This window comes from Phyllostomus hastatus, unplaced genomic scaffold (genome assembly GCF_019186645.2).
Source record: "Phyllostomus hastatus isolate PE091 unplaced genomic scaffold, TTU_PhHast_1.1 phas_scaffold_200, whole genome shotgun sequence".
In the NCBI taxonomy this organism is placed as follows: domain Eukaryota; kingdom Metazoa; phylum Chordata; class Mammalia; order Chiroptera; family Phyllostomidae; genus Phyllostomus; species Phyllostomus hastatus.
In genome coordinates, this window is record NW_025334016.1 from 9,053,651 (window position 1) to 9,068,690 (window position 15,040).

The 15,040-nt window shown below is 39.8% G+C and overlaps 1 pseudogene; it reads left to right on the plus strand.

The window, feature by feature from the left end:
• Positions 1–354: 354 nt before the first annotated feature.
• Positions 355–13,994, plus strand: LOC123832697 (annotated as a pseudogene).
• The last annotated feature ends 1,046 nt before the right edge of the window (positions 13,995–15,040 follow it).

Below are 15,040 nucleotides of genomic sequence, written 5' to 3' on the forward strand. Positions count from 1 at the left end.
CCACTTCTCATCTCAGAACTTCATTTATCCCCTCTATAAAATGGATTAATAAAGCCCACCTCCTAGAGTTGTCCTGAGGAGAAAATGAGATAGTTTCTGTAAATCACTTTATTGGAAGTTTCAATAACAAGCCTTCAATAAATGGTTGCTATTCATTTGATACGTAGTAAGTATACACTAAGTCTTGGAACATCATTTTCACAGTTTCTTTCTTTACTACAAATGATTTGTCACATACATCACTAAAAGCTATTGTAAGACTCCTTTTAAATATACTCACAGACCATAAATAATACTTTGCCAAACCATTTGCTCTGGTTTTTTAAAAAAGTATGGTAACCAAACTAATAGACCATGGACCAAAATCTCCTGCCTTTGATGGTCCACCGCCTGTGCTGTATCATGACAACAGGGACCCTAGCAGGCACTAAAAGGAAGGAGAGTATCCTAAACTGGATTTTGTTGCCAGCTACTTCTCTCATACTACTGATCTCAAGTTGTTGCCATGATGGATTGGACTGTTGATAATGCTTCCTAGGGGCACAAGGTGAGGCAATAGCCCAAAAGTAATGATTAGAAGCAAAATACAAACATTACTAAATGATGCACAATTTCAGGGCTTACCATTTACACTGTTATATTCTAGTGGGTATGATTCACATAGAATATAAGTAAGGGTATCCCCTGGGATTATGTAACATGGCAGCCTGGACCCCAGTGAATGTTATGTGTATATATATGCCCTTACCCAATTTGCCTTCCCTGCTGCTGAAGTAAAAAAAAAAAAAAAAACAAAAAACAAACTAATAGCACACTCCATCCCAATCTTCACCTCTAAGTTCCCTCAAGTATACTTTATTCTGAAAAAGAGGATAAATAACGTGTGCAGTGATTATTTTACGAGATATAAAGACACACTCTCAAACTATTATCTGACATGAAAGGCTCAATAGATCTGGCTTTCTTATGTTTCCAAAAGAGAAAATTCTTTTGGCAGAAACTTTTCTTAAATGATCCAATTTTCTTTTCTCAAAAATGTCCCCCTTCCTCCACCAAAACAAGTAAGCAAATAAACTTGTGTACAACCCTACTCATTATGCAATGCCAATACTTATGATCAGGACAACACTGGGGAATATAATGAGAAAAGATAATTTGAAACTCCCCCTGAAAATGACTTCAAACATAAAAAAGGTTAAAAATCCTTGGCTTTGTTCTTAATGTGTGCATTTCATATTATGCCTGGGGATTCCTTTGGTTGGCTTACGCAATATAAAAAAATGCTGAATCATAAACCTGTACTACACCTAAATAAACCCAGAGGGAATGTATTCAAAGTATGTAATATTCTAGCACAATGGATCTTGGAAGACCTTGGTTAATCCACCCAGCTTTTCTACTTCATTTTATGTTGTCTTCAATGGAAATGGAAAAACCTATCACCATTAAAACTCCTTCCTATATAGGGAGTCAGTCCTTTCTTTTCTGTTCAGGTCATTGGTTTCCCAAACATTTACCAGAAGAAAAACCCCTACCACCCATATGCTCCAGTTTTCTTTTATTGGCTGTCTATACCAACCCCTGAGTGAACTGGGAGATAGAGTCAATGGGAGTCAAGTATGGGCCTTAGTGTAAAGGAATTGAAATAGGACAATGTGAAGAAGTGATGAAAAGTGAGGCTATTGGCATTTAAAGGCCAGAAGCCCTTCTCCCAGGCCTTCTTCTTCTGTACTAAACATACTTCTCCAATGTTGTGACCTTTTGTCATAATCAATGAAAGTGTTTGATAACAATAACCATAATTTATACTAGCTTTTCAATACTTTTTACAGAAACTCTACCAGTGACAAAACACATTGAATTTTCTTTTTTTTAAGTTTATTTACTTTTTTAAAGATTTTATTTATTTTTAGAGAGAGGGGAGAGGAGGGAGACTGAGAGGGAGAGAAACATCAAGGTGTGAGAGAAACATCCATTGGTTGCCTCTTACACACCCCCAACTGGGAACCTGACCCGCAACCCAGGCATGTGCCCTGACAGGAATTGAACCAGTGACCTTTCAGTTTGCAGTATGACACTCAACCTACTGAGCGCACCAGTCAGGGCTGAATTTTCATAATGACTTTACATGATAGGTATTATCATTACTACTGTTTTATTGAAAATAAAACCAAGATTCAGTGAGATAAGGGCACAGAGTTAGAAGGCATCAGAGCTGGGATTGGATCACAAGTTTGCTGACCTGAAAACATATAGCAGGCTGCCTCTGGCTTATGCAAACCACGCTGCAACTTAAACCATATCCCACCTAAAGTATTGGTCAAGTTTGGACTCAGAAGCAGGATTTTCCTATGGATCCCAAATATTTTCCTCCCATCTGAGTATTCCATACTTTGTTAAGATTTTGTAAAAATGGGATGCTAGTCCTTACGCCTTGTTATATCATAAAACAGACTATAGACTAACCCTTACTAACTCTCCCTTTTGCCCATCACCCTCCCCACCATCTACTTTTTAGCCTTCCCTGGCACCCACAGCAAGTGGAAGGACCATGGGGCCAGTGATCACATGGCTGTTGAGATAGAACATAACTTTTTAAGTAGGCATATATCCCTGTTCCTCTGAAAACAAATAAAAAAGTATGAGTACACTGCAACAAATATATCATCACCAGAATAAGATACAGCATATAGTCATTATTTCACTTATATTTGGAGAACAATTAAGATTTTCTGTAACACTTTTCTTAAAGTGCTGGGATGAGTCTAAATGTATACAAATTGTAGAGGGCAATAAAACAATGTCTATGAAATCTATAAAACTTACATGTGCACATACCATTTCTCTGAGATGAACTTCCCTAGAAACAGGCTGAGACAGGGACTCTTGTGCAGATGATTTACAGAGGGAATGTTCTCAGGAGAAACCTACAGTGAAATGAGGGAAGCAGAGTAGCAGGGGAAGGAACTAGAATAAGATGTGGCTTCAGATCAGTCTAGCCTCAGCCTAATCCCACAGGAACTTTTGAGTGAAAACTGCACCACAGTGTTTGTCCTGTCCAGAGACAGGGAAGATGGGCTATTAGTATTCACACATCTGTCAGTCATTGGCCAAGGGCTGTTCCCAGAAGGATGTGTAACTTCCAAGACATCTGTGGGCAAGGCAGCAACTGTCGGTCAACAGTAGTGCCCAGAAAACAAAGCAGGTGTAAGCTTTTAGCAGCCAACATTTGCAGCAGCTAGGGAATGGGTATGCCAGTCCCAAAAAATAGATCCTGGCCAAGCAACAACAACACCTGCTATCAATTGACCTAGCAATTCTATATCTAGTAATTTATCCTCAGATACATTTGCACAAATGTAAAGTGATGCATGTCCAAGTTTACTGATGACAACATTGTTTATAATAAGTAAAGGTCCATCAATAAGATACTGGTTAATTACATTATGGTACTTCCATGCGACAAAATACTAGGTGGATATGGGAAAAATAAGGGTAAAGAAACCTTCTATGTGTGGATATGGAATGATTTTAAATATGTATTTTTATCTGAAAAAAGCAAGGTGCAGAATACAATGTATAGTATACTACTATATCACTTCTCTTTAAGAACAGATATATGTATTTGTTTAAATATGTTTAAGGTAACCCTGGAAGTATAGACAAGAAACTGGAAACACTATGGCTGAAAAACAGAGTGAAAGGGACAGTTTTCAATGTGTATCACTGAGTACCTTGTGAATTTTATACTACATGAATATATTAGCCATTCAAATGAAATGAATAAAGATGGAGAAATAGTAGGTAGGTAGATAGACAGACTGACACATTTATTTTTCCCTGAGACACAAACAGGAGTTTCTGCCACTCTTCGGTTCGCAGCCCGCGCTCAATCCACTGAGCTACGCCAGCCAGGGTCGTTTCTGCCACTCTTATGACAACAAAAAGAGGCAGAACCAAAAGTACATTTTAAAAGCAATTATACTTTTTTGTTAAATTTTTTAATGTTTTTATTGTTCAATTACAGTTGTCCCCATTTTTCCCCATTACTCTCCCCTGTCCTACCCATACCCCACCTTTCACTTTCAATCCTCCCCCTCTAATGTCTTTGTCCATGGGTCCTTTATACAACTGCCTTGACTTGACCCTTCCCCTTCTTTCCCTGTTATGCCCCTCCCCTGACCTCTCTGGCCACTGCTAGTTTGGGTTTTTTTTTAATATATTTTATTGATTATGCTATTACAGTTGCCACATTTTTTCCTCCCCTTTATTGCTCACCACCCTGTACCCGGCTCCCACCAGCATTCCCCCACCTTAGTTCATGTCCATGGATCATACATATAAGTTCTTTGGCTTTTCCATTTTCTATACTATTATTAACCTCCCCCTGTCTATTTTGTATCTACCATTTATGCTTCTCATTCCCTGTACCTTTTACCCCATTCTCCCTCTTCCCCTTCCCCTTCTCCACTGATAACCCTCCATGTGATCCCCATTTCTGTGATTCTGTTCCTGTTCTAGTTGTTTGCTTAATTTGTTTTGTTTTTTTTTTTAGGTTCAGTTGTTGTTAGTTATGAGTTTGTTGTCATTTTATTGTACATAGTTTTGATATTCTTCTTTTACTCAAATACATCCCTTTAACATTTCACATAATAAGGGCTTGGTGATGATGAGCTCCTTTAACTTGACCTTATCTGGAAAGCATTTTATCTTCCCTTCCATTCTAAATGATAGCTTTGTTGGATAGAATAATCTCGGATTAATCTCGGATCATGATGTTGAATACTTCTCTCTAGCCCCTTCTTACCTGCAAGTTTTCTTTTGAGAGATCAGTTGAAGGTTTCTTTCTTCCTTGTGCTCCAAAACATGGATTTGAGTCCCGGTTTCCTTCCCTTCAGTGTTCGTTCCCTTTATTTCACTTTGCATAGCCTTCACTTTTTCCTCTATTTTGTGACCATACTCAACCATTTCTGTGAGCATCCTCATTACCAGTGTTTTGAACTCTGCATCTGATAGATTGGCTATCTCTTTGTTGCTTAGTTGTATTTTTTCTGGAGCTTTAATCTGTTCTTTCATTTGGACCATATTTCTTTGTCTTGGTGTGCCTGTTACAAGTAAGGGGAGGAACCTTAGGTATTCACCAGGGAGAGGCAACCCACATAGCTGCCTTGTGGTGCTGTATGTGGGGGAGGGGTCCAAGAGAATCAATGCCACTTGCTCAATGAAAGCTCTCCACCAGCTTTCAGTCACTTCCCCTGCTACCCACAAGCAAATTGGGCCCTTCTGGTGCTGATTCTCGGGTAGGTGGGCTTGTGTATGTTCTAGGATCCTGTGGGTCTCTCCAACAAACTATTCTGTGAAGCTGAGAGTTTCTCCTGTCACCTCAACCTCCACAGGATTTTTCAGTCAGAGGTTTGAGACTTTAATTCCCTGCACTGGAACCCTAGGTTGCATGATCTGTCTCACTCCCCAGTTGCTCCTCCCAGTTTATCTGCATGCAAATGTGGGATTACCAGGTCTGCCAGCCGCCACCTTGCCCACTGCAGTCCTCCAGCTACCGCCTTGCTGCAAGTTCTCTCTATCCCGGCTGCCTGTCTGCACCCCTCCTACCAGTCTAGATGAATGTTTTTTGTTTAACTCTGGTTGTCAGACTTCCATACAGTTTGGTTTTCTGGCAGTTATGGTTATTTCTTTATTTTAAATTTGGTGTTGTACTTCTTTTGGTTGTATGAGCAGGCAAAATGTATCTACTTATGCTTCCCTCTTGGCTGGAAGTCAGCAAGTATTTTTCTATTCAGAAGTAACTTCCTTCCTAATGATTGCTAATGTATTCCTTGTATTTGTATGTAACTTCTAGTTTACTCAATAGCTTCTAATTTTCTGAAATGATGTTTTTTAGATCCTCCACCCATTACTATTACTCATACCTCTCCATAGAAGTTTGATTTCTTTATCAAGATTAAGTCAATGAACTATTGCAACTGCAATGGGCTCTTTTTTGAAATCTGAACCAAGCTGTACTTACAAGCTATTTTTGAAAAATTCTATAATTTAAAAATTTATTAATCAAGGTACTAATTTATCATTGAGATGCTAATAGATGTCTCAAAACAAAATTGCTTTGTTGCTGAATAAACTTAGGCTAAATAGATTTCTTTTTTTAGGATTTTATTTATTTATTTTTAGAGAGAGGGGAAGGGAGGGAGAAAGAAAGGGAGAGAAATATCAATGTGTGAGTGCCTTTCACACGCCCCCTACTGGGGACCTGGACTGCAACCCAGGCATGTGCCCTGACTGGGAATCAAACCAGCAATGCTTTGGTTCACAGGCCTGCTCTCAATCCACTGAGCTATACCAGCCAGGGTCTTAAACAGACTTCTGTAGTTCAGGACTTATCAGGGCCTTTAATGTTACAACATGCATTTTTAATCTCCTAAGATACAGAATTCTCTCTAAAACTACTTAACTGCAGAATTTTGGAGAAGGGCTCAACTGGGCAGTTCTTGATTGAGCTCTCTCAATGACTGGAGTCATCTGAAGGCTCAGCAGAATTAGATATGGCTCACTCACGTGACTGGCAGTTTGGCCATTGGCTAAGAATTCAGTTGGGCTGTCAATTGGGGCACCTACACATGGGCTCAATGTCATAAGGTTCTCAGAGGGTCTCATGGCACCTGGCTTCCCCTACAGCAAGTGTCCCAAGATAACCAATCAGAAGTTGCATGGCCTTCTATGAACTTGCCTCAAAAGTTACACAGATTGTGCCCTGGCTGTTTATACAGGTTGCTTTGCTGATTCTACTGATATCAAATGAGTCACTATGGTCAGCCTAGATTCAGGTGGAGAGGCCACAGAATCCTGGGAAGAGTGTCAACAAATTTGTGAACATATTTTTAAACTGTCACAATTCATTATTGCTTTGATTGTACAGAACAGACCCAAAAATATATTTGACCAAAAGCAATTGAATCCATGCTCCTTTGAAGACAAAGTTGCAGTGTATTCATTTTAACCTCAAATACAGGGTTTACTCAAGTACTTGGAGGATGCCGTATAAACGTGTATTTTCATTTAATTAAAGGCAGACATGGTTTCTACATGAACCTGCTCTAGACCATGAATCATGTCTATTTGTCATAGAATCATGGTATGTGTTAACTGCATGTTTCACTGACTTACTTTTTTTAATTGACAAATAAAGCTGATCTCAAGATTAATTACAAGATAGAAAGAGCTGTCAGGTATTCTACATCAGTCTACTTGATAATCATACCATTTATGGAAACTGTAAAAAAAACCTGTAGCATTTATGATCAGTTAATTTACCATGTTTATGAGTATTGAATTATACATCCTTTTTGAAACTAAAATTTGAGGGGATAAAATAATACTCTATTGGTTTACTTTGACAAAAAGAACCAAAAACCCATTAATTTTAGCACAGAAATTTTGACTTCTCTGTTTTAGATCATCAATTCACTTCAATCCTTCAATATATTTGTAATGGAAGTAAAGCTGAACATCTAGATTTTTAAAATGCTGACTTCCTTGACTATCCAACTAAAAGAAGAAAATACCAGAAGGGTTTTATTTCATCAGGCCAATGAATCAAAAATGAGGACCCCCCCCACCCCTGCTTAAGCATATTACAAAATTCCCTGTCAGCAAATCTGAGGGTTATGTAACCATTACAAGTACCTTCTCCACAGTTCAGTAAAACAACATTAACAGCAAAAGCTTAGAGTGTGTGAGTGATGCATAATTAACACATTTTGAAAATCATGTGGCTAAGGCAAGTAAATCTTTTACAAGCTCTTAATGTACAAAAAGGGTTTTACATATTTACTGAATGGAGGAGAGTAAAACTGGCAGACTGAAGGAGTTTGAAAATGGTGGAATAATTTTTTAAATGGGAGGGAAGCATGGGTCTTTGTCCAGATCTTTGTGCATTTGGTTAAACAAGTTGGTCAAGAAGACAGAAGAGGCAAAAGTGACTGTACCCCTTCAGCCAAGCTTGGAATAATGATACTAGCACTACAACAGGTAATAAGCTGGGACAGGAGAGCACATCCTTAATGGCAGGTGACAGCACAAAACTCAGGGGCCAGAACCAGTGAGAGATGGCTTAGGATTGAAAGGAAAGCTGATTTGTTAAGGAAAGCTAAGTTATGAGAAAAACTAATGTGCTGAGACACTTGGCAAGGCCTGCTCAATCACAGGCCAGTGTGAAAGAGACTCATGTCACTTGACAAAAGTGGTCCAGCTCTACAACCTTTCATGTTCTCCTTGCTATTGATGAGTCTACAGGGGATACTATCTGAACCATGTTAAAAATTTACCATATCTTAAAGCTGTGAAGGATCTTAGAGATCATTTGGTTCAGTCGTTTTTGCTTCGGGAAAAGTCCTCTGGTTCTCAATACATGACAATTTTCTCATCTTCAAAGGTCCTTGGGCTCAATTGTTAGTTGTCAACTTTGCATTGTTGCCACCCACTTCTAAGCTCTCCCTTGCAAACTCTATTTTCTCAGAGCTCTCTAACATCTCCACTCTAAGAATTGTCTAGGATTTCCCACTTGGCAGTCATCAGAGTGGCCAAATACCATAGCTTCACAAACTTCTCAAGTTCCCACTTTGCTGCTGAACAGAAAGTTGGTTGGGCCATTTCTAAACATTTGAGGATTGTAATTTCCTGGAGAACTTCTAAGAACCACCTGTTCCATCCAGTCCTTTGTGCTACAAGGAAGCATCAGTGACTGTTTCTCCAACCTTCCAGCAACAGCCATTAGACCCTCACTCCCCTTCTTTCCCAACATCATGTAGGCCCTCCAGCCATTGGTTTCCTGCAATACAGAGTGGCTCTGTTTTCCTGAACAAACCCTGTTTTCCTGCTAGAGTATGCTTGTGTTGAGAGATGTCTAAATTCTCCCGCTACACAGTGAGAGCCAAGACCACTACTCCAATGCAGAAGGTCTGGAAGTGGAAACTCCCAAAGTGTGGTGTGCAGTGGTGCTTGGCACACCAATCACAAACACAATGGACCAAGTATATGTTTTTGCTTAAGCAAAAAAATATATAGAAGGGGCATTATAAGGATACTGAGGTGTGCCCTGTAATTGAAGGAAGAGTTAGACAATACACCTTCAGGAAGGGCAGAGGACAAGACTTGAGGAAAATAGGGAACTCATGGATTCTTCTCTCCTCATATTTAGGTGTTGTTTCTCCCTGCATTTCTGCTTTTTTTCTCTTTCACTGCAGAAAGTTTTTCTCTATCTCTCAAGCAAATGGAAGCAAGAATTCTAAATTAGTTTGCACAGAAGCAGGTAAACTAAAAGTGGGGGAGATTTTCCTGCACCAAACCACTACTGGGATCAAGTTTACAAAAATTTTAATTCAGTCTATGCACACAGAGACCAGAGCCTTAGCCTGGAAAGAAGGCATGGCTGGGGACCCATTTAGAGAAGTCAAGCAGGTACAGAATTGCATTCCAAGAGATAACAGAAGTTCAATGTGGAGGTGGTGGTTTCACTTTTCACATTGAAGAACAATGGGTCTTCAATAGTACATGAAGTAACAAACCCAGGAAAGAGAAGGTGTGCATGCCCCTTATATTCAATTTCCTGCTGCTAAAGTGATGCTGAGTGGAGGCAACTGCCAAACACTTCAACAGAGTCAGGATAAAAGTGGAAATAAAACAAAGGAAAAGGAAAACAAAAAAGAAAGGAAAAGATACTCCAAATGAACATGCAAACAAAAATTCTAGTACACATGAAGAAGTCTCACACTAAGGAAAAAAAACATCTAACAAAATAATATGATATAAACTCAATACAGGTAAAGTAAGTATTAAAAAACAGGACACCTTAAAAATAATTGTTTAGGGTGCTCCAAGATATCGGTGAAAAGTATAACATTTATTTTTAAAGAGGGGCAGAGCTCCTTCCCCTGTCCTGGGCTTCTAACTACAAGGATTCTCCCCTGACAAACCCCACCCCTTCTCCCTTAAGAACATCAGTTCCATGCAGTCTACCCATAACATGGCCCAGTCCCCCTTTTTTTCCCTCCAGGTACTGTGTTTGGTGGCTGCTCTCCACTGTGCTCCAGATGCCACTCATGTTGGTTAGACTCCTTGTAGAATATCTGTTTTCCTGTTCTCCTATAGTTGTGAGTGCTTTCTTTTCCTTTTTTTTCTTTTCTTTTTTTTTTAATTAATAGATTTAATTTTTAGAGCAGCCTTAAGTTTATAGAAAAACTAATCAGAAAGCACAGAAGGCTCCCAAATGTCCCCTCCCCTGTCCCCCACCAACCCACAGTTTCCCCCTTATTATTTACATCTTGTTTCAGTATAGTACATTTGTTATAATTGATGAATCAATGCTGATAAATTACTACTAACTCAAGTCCATAGTTTACATTAGGATTCGCTCTTGGTACTGTATATTCTATAGGTTTTGAAAAATGTATAATGGCATGTATCTACAATTATTGTGTCACAGAAGGTAGTTTCACTGCCCTAGAGATCCTCTGTGTTCCATCTTTTTATCTTTTTATCCTCCCCAACCCCTGGCAATCACTGATCTTTGTACTGACTCCATAGTTTTACCTCTTCTATAATATCATATAGTTGAAACTGTATAGTGTGTAGCCTTTTCAAAATTTGTTCTTTCACTTAGCAACATGCATTTAAGATTCCTCCATGTCTTTTAATGGCTTGATAGTTCATTTCTTTTTAGCTCTAAATAATACTCCACTGTTGGGATGTACCACTGTTTATCCACTCACAAAAGAACATCTTAGTTGCTTCCAAGTTTTGGCAATTATGAATAGAGCTGCTATAAATATTTATGTTCATTTGTTTGTTTTGTTCATTAGGTTCTACTTATAGGTGAGATCATATGGTATTTGTCTTTTGCTGCCTGTCTTATTTCATTCACCATTATACTCTCCAGTTCCATCCATGCTATTGCTAAGGGTAGTAGTTCTTTCTTTCTGCTGTGTAGTATTCCATTGTATAAATGTACCATATTTTCTTGATCCACTTATTTGGAGTGGGCAGAGTGGTGGGGGAGCATGGGCAGGGCAAGGGAGAGCAATGGGGAAAAACTGGGACAACTATAGTTGAACAACAATAAAAAAATAAAAATAAAAAAATAAACATCTATGTTCAGGCTTTTGTGTGGATGTAAGTTTTCAACCCCTTTGAATAAATACCAAGAAGTATGATAGCTGCATTATGAAACATAAGAGTATGTTTAGCAAAAAAAGAAAGAATATGTTTAGCTTTGTAAGAAACTGCCAAACTGTCTTCAATAGTGACTACCATGCATGAGAGTTCCTGTTACTTCACATCCTCAGTAGCATTTGCTGCTACCAGTGTTGTGAATTTTGGCTATTCTAACAGGTGTTTACTGGTATCTCACTGTTGTTTTTATTTGCAGTTCCCTGATATATGATATGGAATATCTTTTCATATGCTTATTTGACACCTGGTATCTTCTTTGGTGAGATGCCTGTTCAGATCTTTTGTTCATTTTTTAATTGGGTTGTTTTCTTTTTGTTTTTTGGGAGGGTTTTTTGTTGGTGGTGTTTTCTTATTGTTGAGTTTTTGGTGATTTTTTTTTAATGACAGGTTTTGGAGAAGCCAGATCACCACATTCTTCCAAGGCATTACCTACAAGCCACCCCTCTGTCCCCCTAAGATGCCTCACAGAACTTGAGTTGGGATTTCTCTCTTTCCTGACTTTCATGGGAGCTTTTTGAGCTGTGGAATTTCATGGGCCCCCATCTGTAGATTTGCTTCAAGGCCCAGTGGCTAACTAGAGCTGTGGCCAGTGCATCCTGCCAGTGAGGGAACATTTGCAGCCCATAGTGCTATAACACTCATGACAAAGAAGCCAAAACAGTAACAACTGCCAAGACTTGTATGGAGTCATGTTACAACTCCCCAAGATCCAGTTCACTTCTCTCCCAGGCCTTCTAAATCTCACATTTTTAAAAGAAATCCTGGTACCCCTGACTAGTATGGCTCATTTGGTTGAGCATTGTCCTGCAAAGCAAAAGGTTGGTGGTTTAATCCTCAATCAGGGCACATGTCAGGGTTGCAGGTTTGGTCCCAGGTTGGGGTACATGCCAGAGGTAACCTATCAATATTTCTCTCACACATTACAATGTTTCTCCCTCCCTTACCCCTCTCTAAAAATAAATAAATGAAATTTAAAAAATAATAATAGTAAAAGAAGTCCAGGTAATAGGAGATTGAGAGAGCAGAACAGCATTAAGATTCTAAAGTGGCTGTAGCAACCATTCAGATTGTACTCGCCTCTTGGATCCAGACAGTAAGCACTGTGCAGTGTTTTTCTACCCACAAGAGTGTGCAGGAAAAAAAGTGGGAGGTCTTCAACCAGAAATATGGCTGGGAAGAATCATAGAAAAGATCAAATATGGAACTTGATTAATAAGGGGGTTAAGTATGATGAATCTTATTCTTCCACTGACTGGTTTGGATTTGAAGCATCTGATGAGTTTGTTCCTGCTTCTCTAACCTTGAAGTGTGGAAGATTTTATATTCACTCAATAACCCTGCAGTTATGACAAACATCAAACTCTGAGAACATTAAAGAAAAGAAGAAAAATTACCAAAGAAGTTGAAGGAAGGTAGTGAGAAAAAGACAAAAAAAAATGATACTTTCAACAGGGAGAAGAAATGAACAGAGCCCAGGTTTTCCGAAACTAGCTTCACAACTCTCAATGCTGATAAGGAGAAGAAAATAAGAAATGCTCTTAAGGCCATAAGTGATATGAGATGTTTAAAAAAAAATCTCAGGAGAAATAGGCCCAGGAAAATCAGGCATGAGGAGCATGAGCCTAGAATGGGGAGTACCTTCCACTGTCGCTTCAACCTTTCACTCTGCTTCTGACAACAGTTTGCTTCAGGAGGTCCCTACCATGGTCTCTGACTTATTTTGACTTGAAGCACCTGCTGAGTGAGTCTCCAGAAGGAAGAATCTTCTGTGATATGGATTATGAAATATTCCTGTGGGGTAGAATTGGAACAGGAATTTACATAGTTGTCTTCTGTCCCCAGAGGCCTGCCAATGCCCCTGGAGATGTGCATTGAGGACCTGCCTCAGGCTCAGGGAGTGTGTGAACAGTTCTCCACTGAAGATATTAGTGGCATTCTATTGGGCATGGAGGTACAGACCTGGAAGCTGAGCAGCCAGGTCTGTTCTGAGGTGCATGGCCATCTGACTTTATTCCTGCCCTAAAGCAAGGACCTTTTGGTCATATTTGCTCAAAAACTTCATCTCTGGGAGCTGTTTGGGGAGGGAGGTGCATCTGAAAGGAGCCTCTACAGAAACTTAAATAAGCTATTGGCAGGGCACTGCCAGAGCAGATGGCCAAGTACCAGGAGGAATGCCAGGCACACACAGCAAAGACTGCAGAGATACTGGAGGAGGAAAAAGACAAGTCGCCGGGAGAACAGATGTGTTCTGGTAAGGAAGAAGAAAGGGGAAGAAGAGCCCAGAAGAAATTCCAATGGACTGCTAAAATTGGGGGGGAGATGCTGTCAGGTGGTGAAAACCAAACCAGAGGACTATGATCTGCAAGAAAGCATTTCTGGGTACTGAAGTTCAAACTCTCTGGCCCAATGGCTGAATGCAGACCAGGTCTCTGTGTAAGCATAGCAGACCACACTGTGGGTTTCTGACGTAGATACTGACCAAAACAAAAGTAATGGCTCCCTCAAAGTCAAGGTGAAGAAATCACAGACTAAACCTTGTAAAAAGGTTCCCATCTTTTTAGCCCAAATTGGCAGCCTAATTGCTATGCATAAAAGTCACAGTTTTTTTTTCAATTACAGTTTAGTTTCATTATTATTTTGTATTTGTTTCAGGTGTATATATAGTGGTTAGACCATCCCAGACTTTACATAGTGTTCCTCCCGATATGTCTGTACCCACGTGGCACCACACATGGTTACTGCAATACTGTTAACTATATTCCCTATTCTGTACTTTCCATCCATGAAAGTCACAGATTTTATGTATGAAAGTTAAAAGAGAATTTTCCAAAGCCAAATTTTCTGGATCATCACTCTCTAGTTCCCTGTAATCACCCTTTCAATTTTCTGACTAACCCAGAGTGGCACTGAAACAGTCTCAGGAAAAATAAAATCCCATGGAATTCTGACTACAAAGAGCTTTCCTGCAGGCTACCCTCAGCAAAGCTTTCCAGAAGAACAATAGTCTAAATTGAGGCACCTCTGAGCCCGGACCCAAGTCAGTTTTGCAAGTACACACAAAACTTCACTCCTGCACCCCACCTGGTTGCATTTGGCAACAACCTCCCAGATCCAAAATCTTCCTCCTCTGAGTCTCAGTATCTATTCCTCCATGGCAGCCTCTTCAGGAAGCACTTCAGCTCCCAACACAATCATTGTAAGAGCCTAGCCTCATCCTCCACTTCACTGAGCTACATGGCAAAATGACATTCCACAAACTTTTCAGAGCCACCTTACAAGGCTTCCTCTTGCTTGGCTGTAGCTCCCAACATGGGGTTATTTCTAGCAGCTCTCCTCTGGAGGAATAGCAATTCAGAGTTTTAGTTCCTCCTGAAAACTTACTCCCATGTGTACAGCTTCCTTCCACAGGAAAGTCCCAAGCCTGTAATAGCAAACAAATCTTTTTTTCCTTAGAAGCTGGCTTTGGTGGTCAAATGGAGATTCTAGTGATGGGAGCCAAGGAGGAACAAAGGTACTCAACTCATCCCCAAAGCCCACCATGGTTAACAGCCCATGCTCCTCAAAAGGAACTTTCCAGGTGCTCTGGGCTTTACAGCTATGCAGCTGGACAGTCATGGAGAAGATAAATCTTGGGACTGAAAGAGTTCTGGGTTTGGAATATGGAAACATGTGTTTCTGAGTTCTAGCACTGTGACCAATCAGTTTGTACACCTGCATTTATACCTGCCAAACACTTTGGCATTTGGTCAGAATACTTCATGAAGTCCCATAGGCCAAGGGCTCCTTCTGGACACAAGAA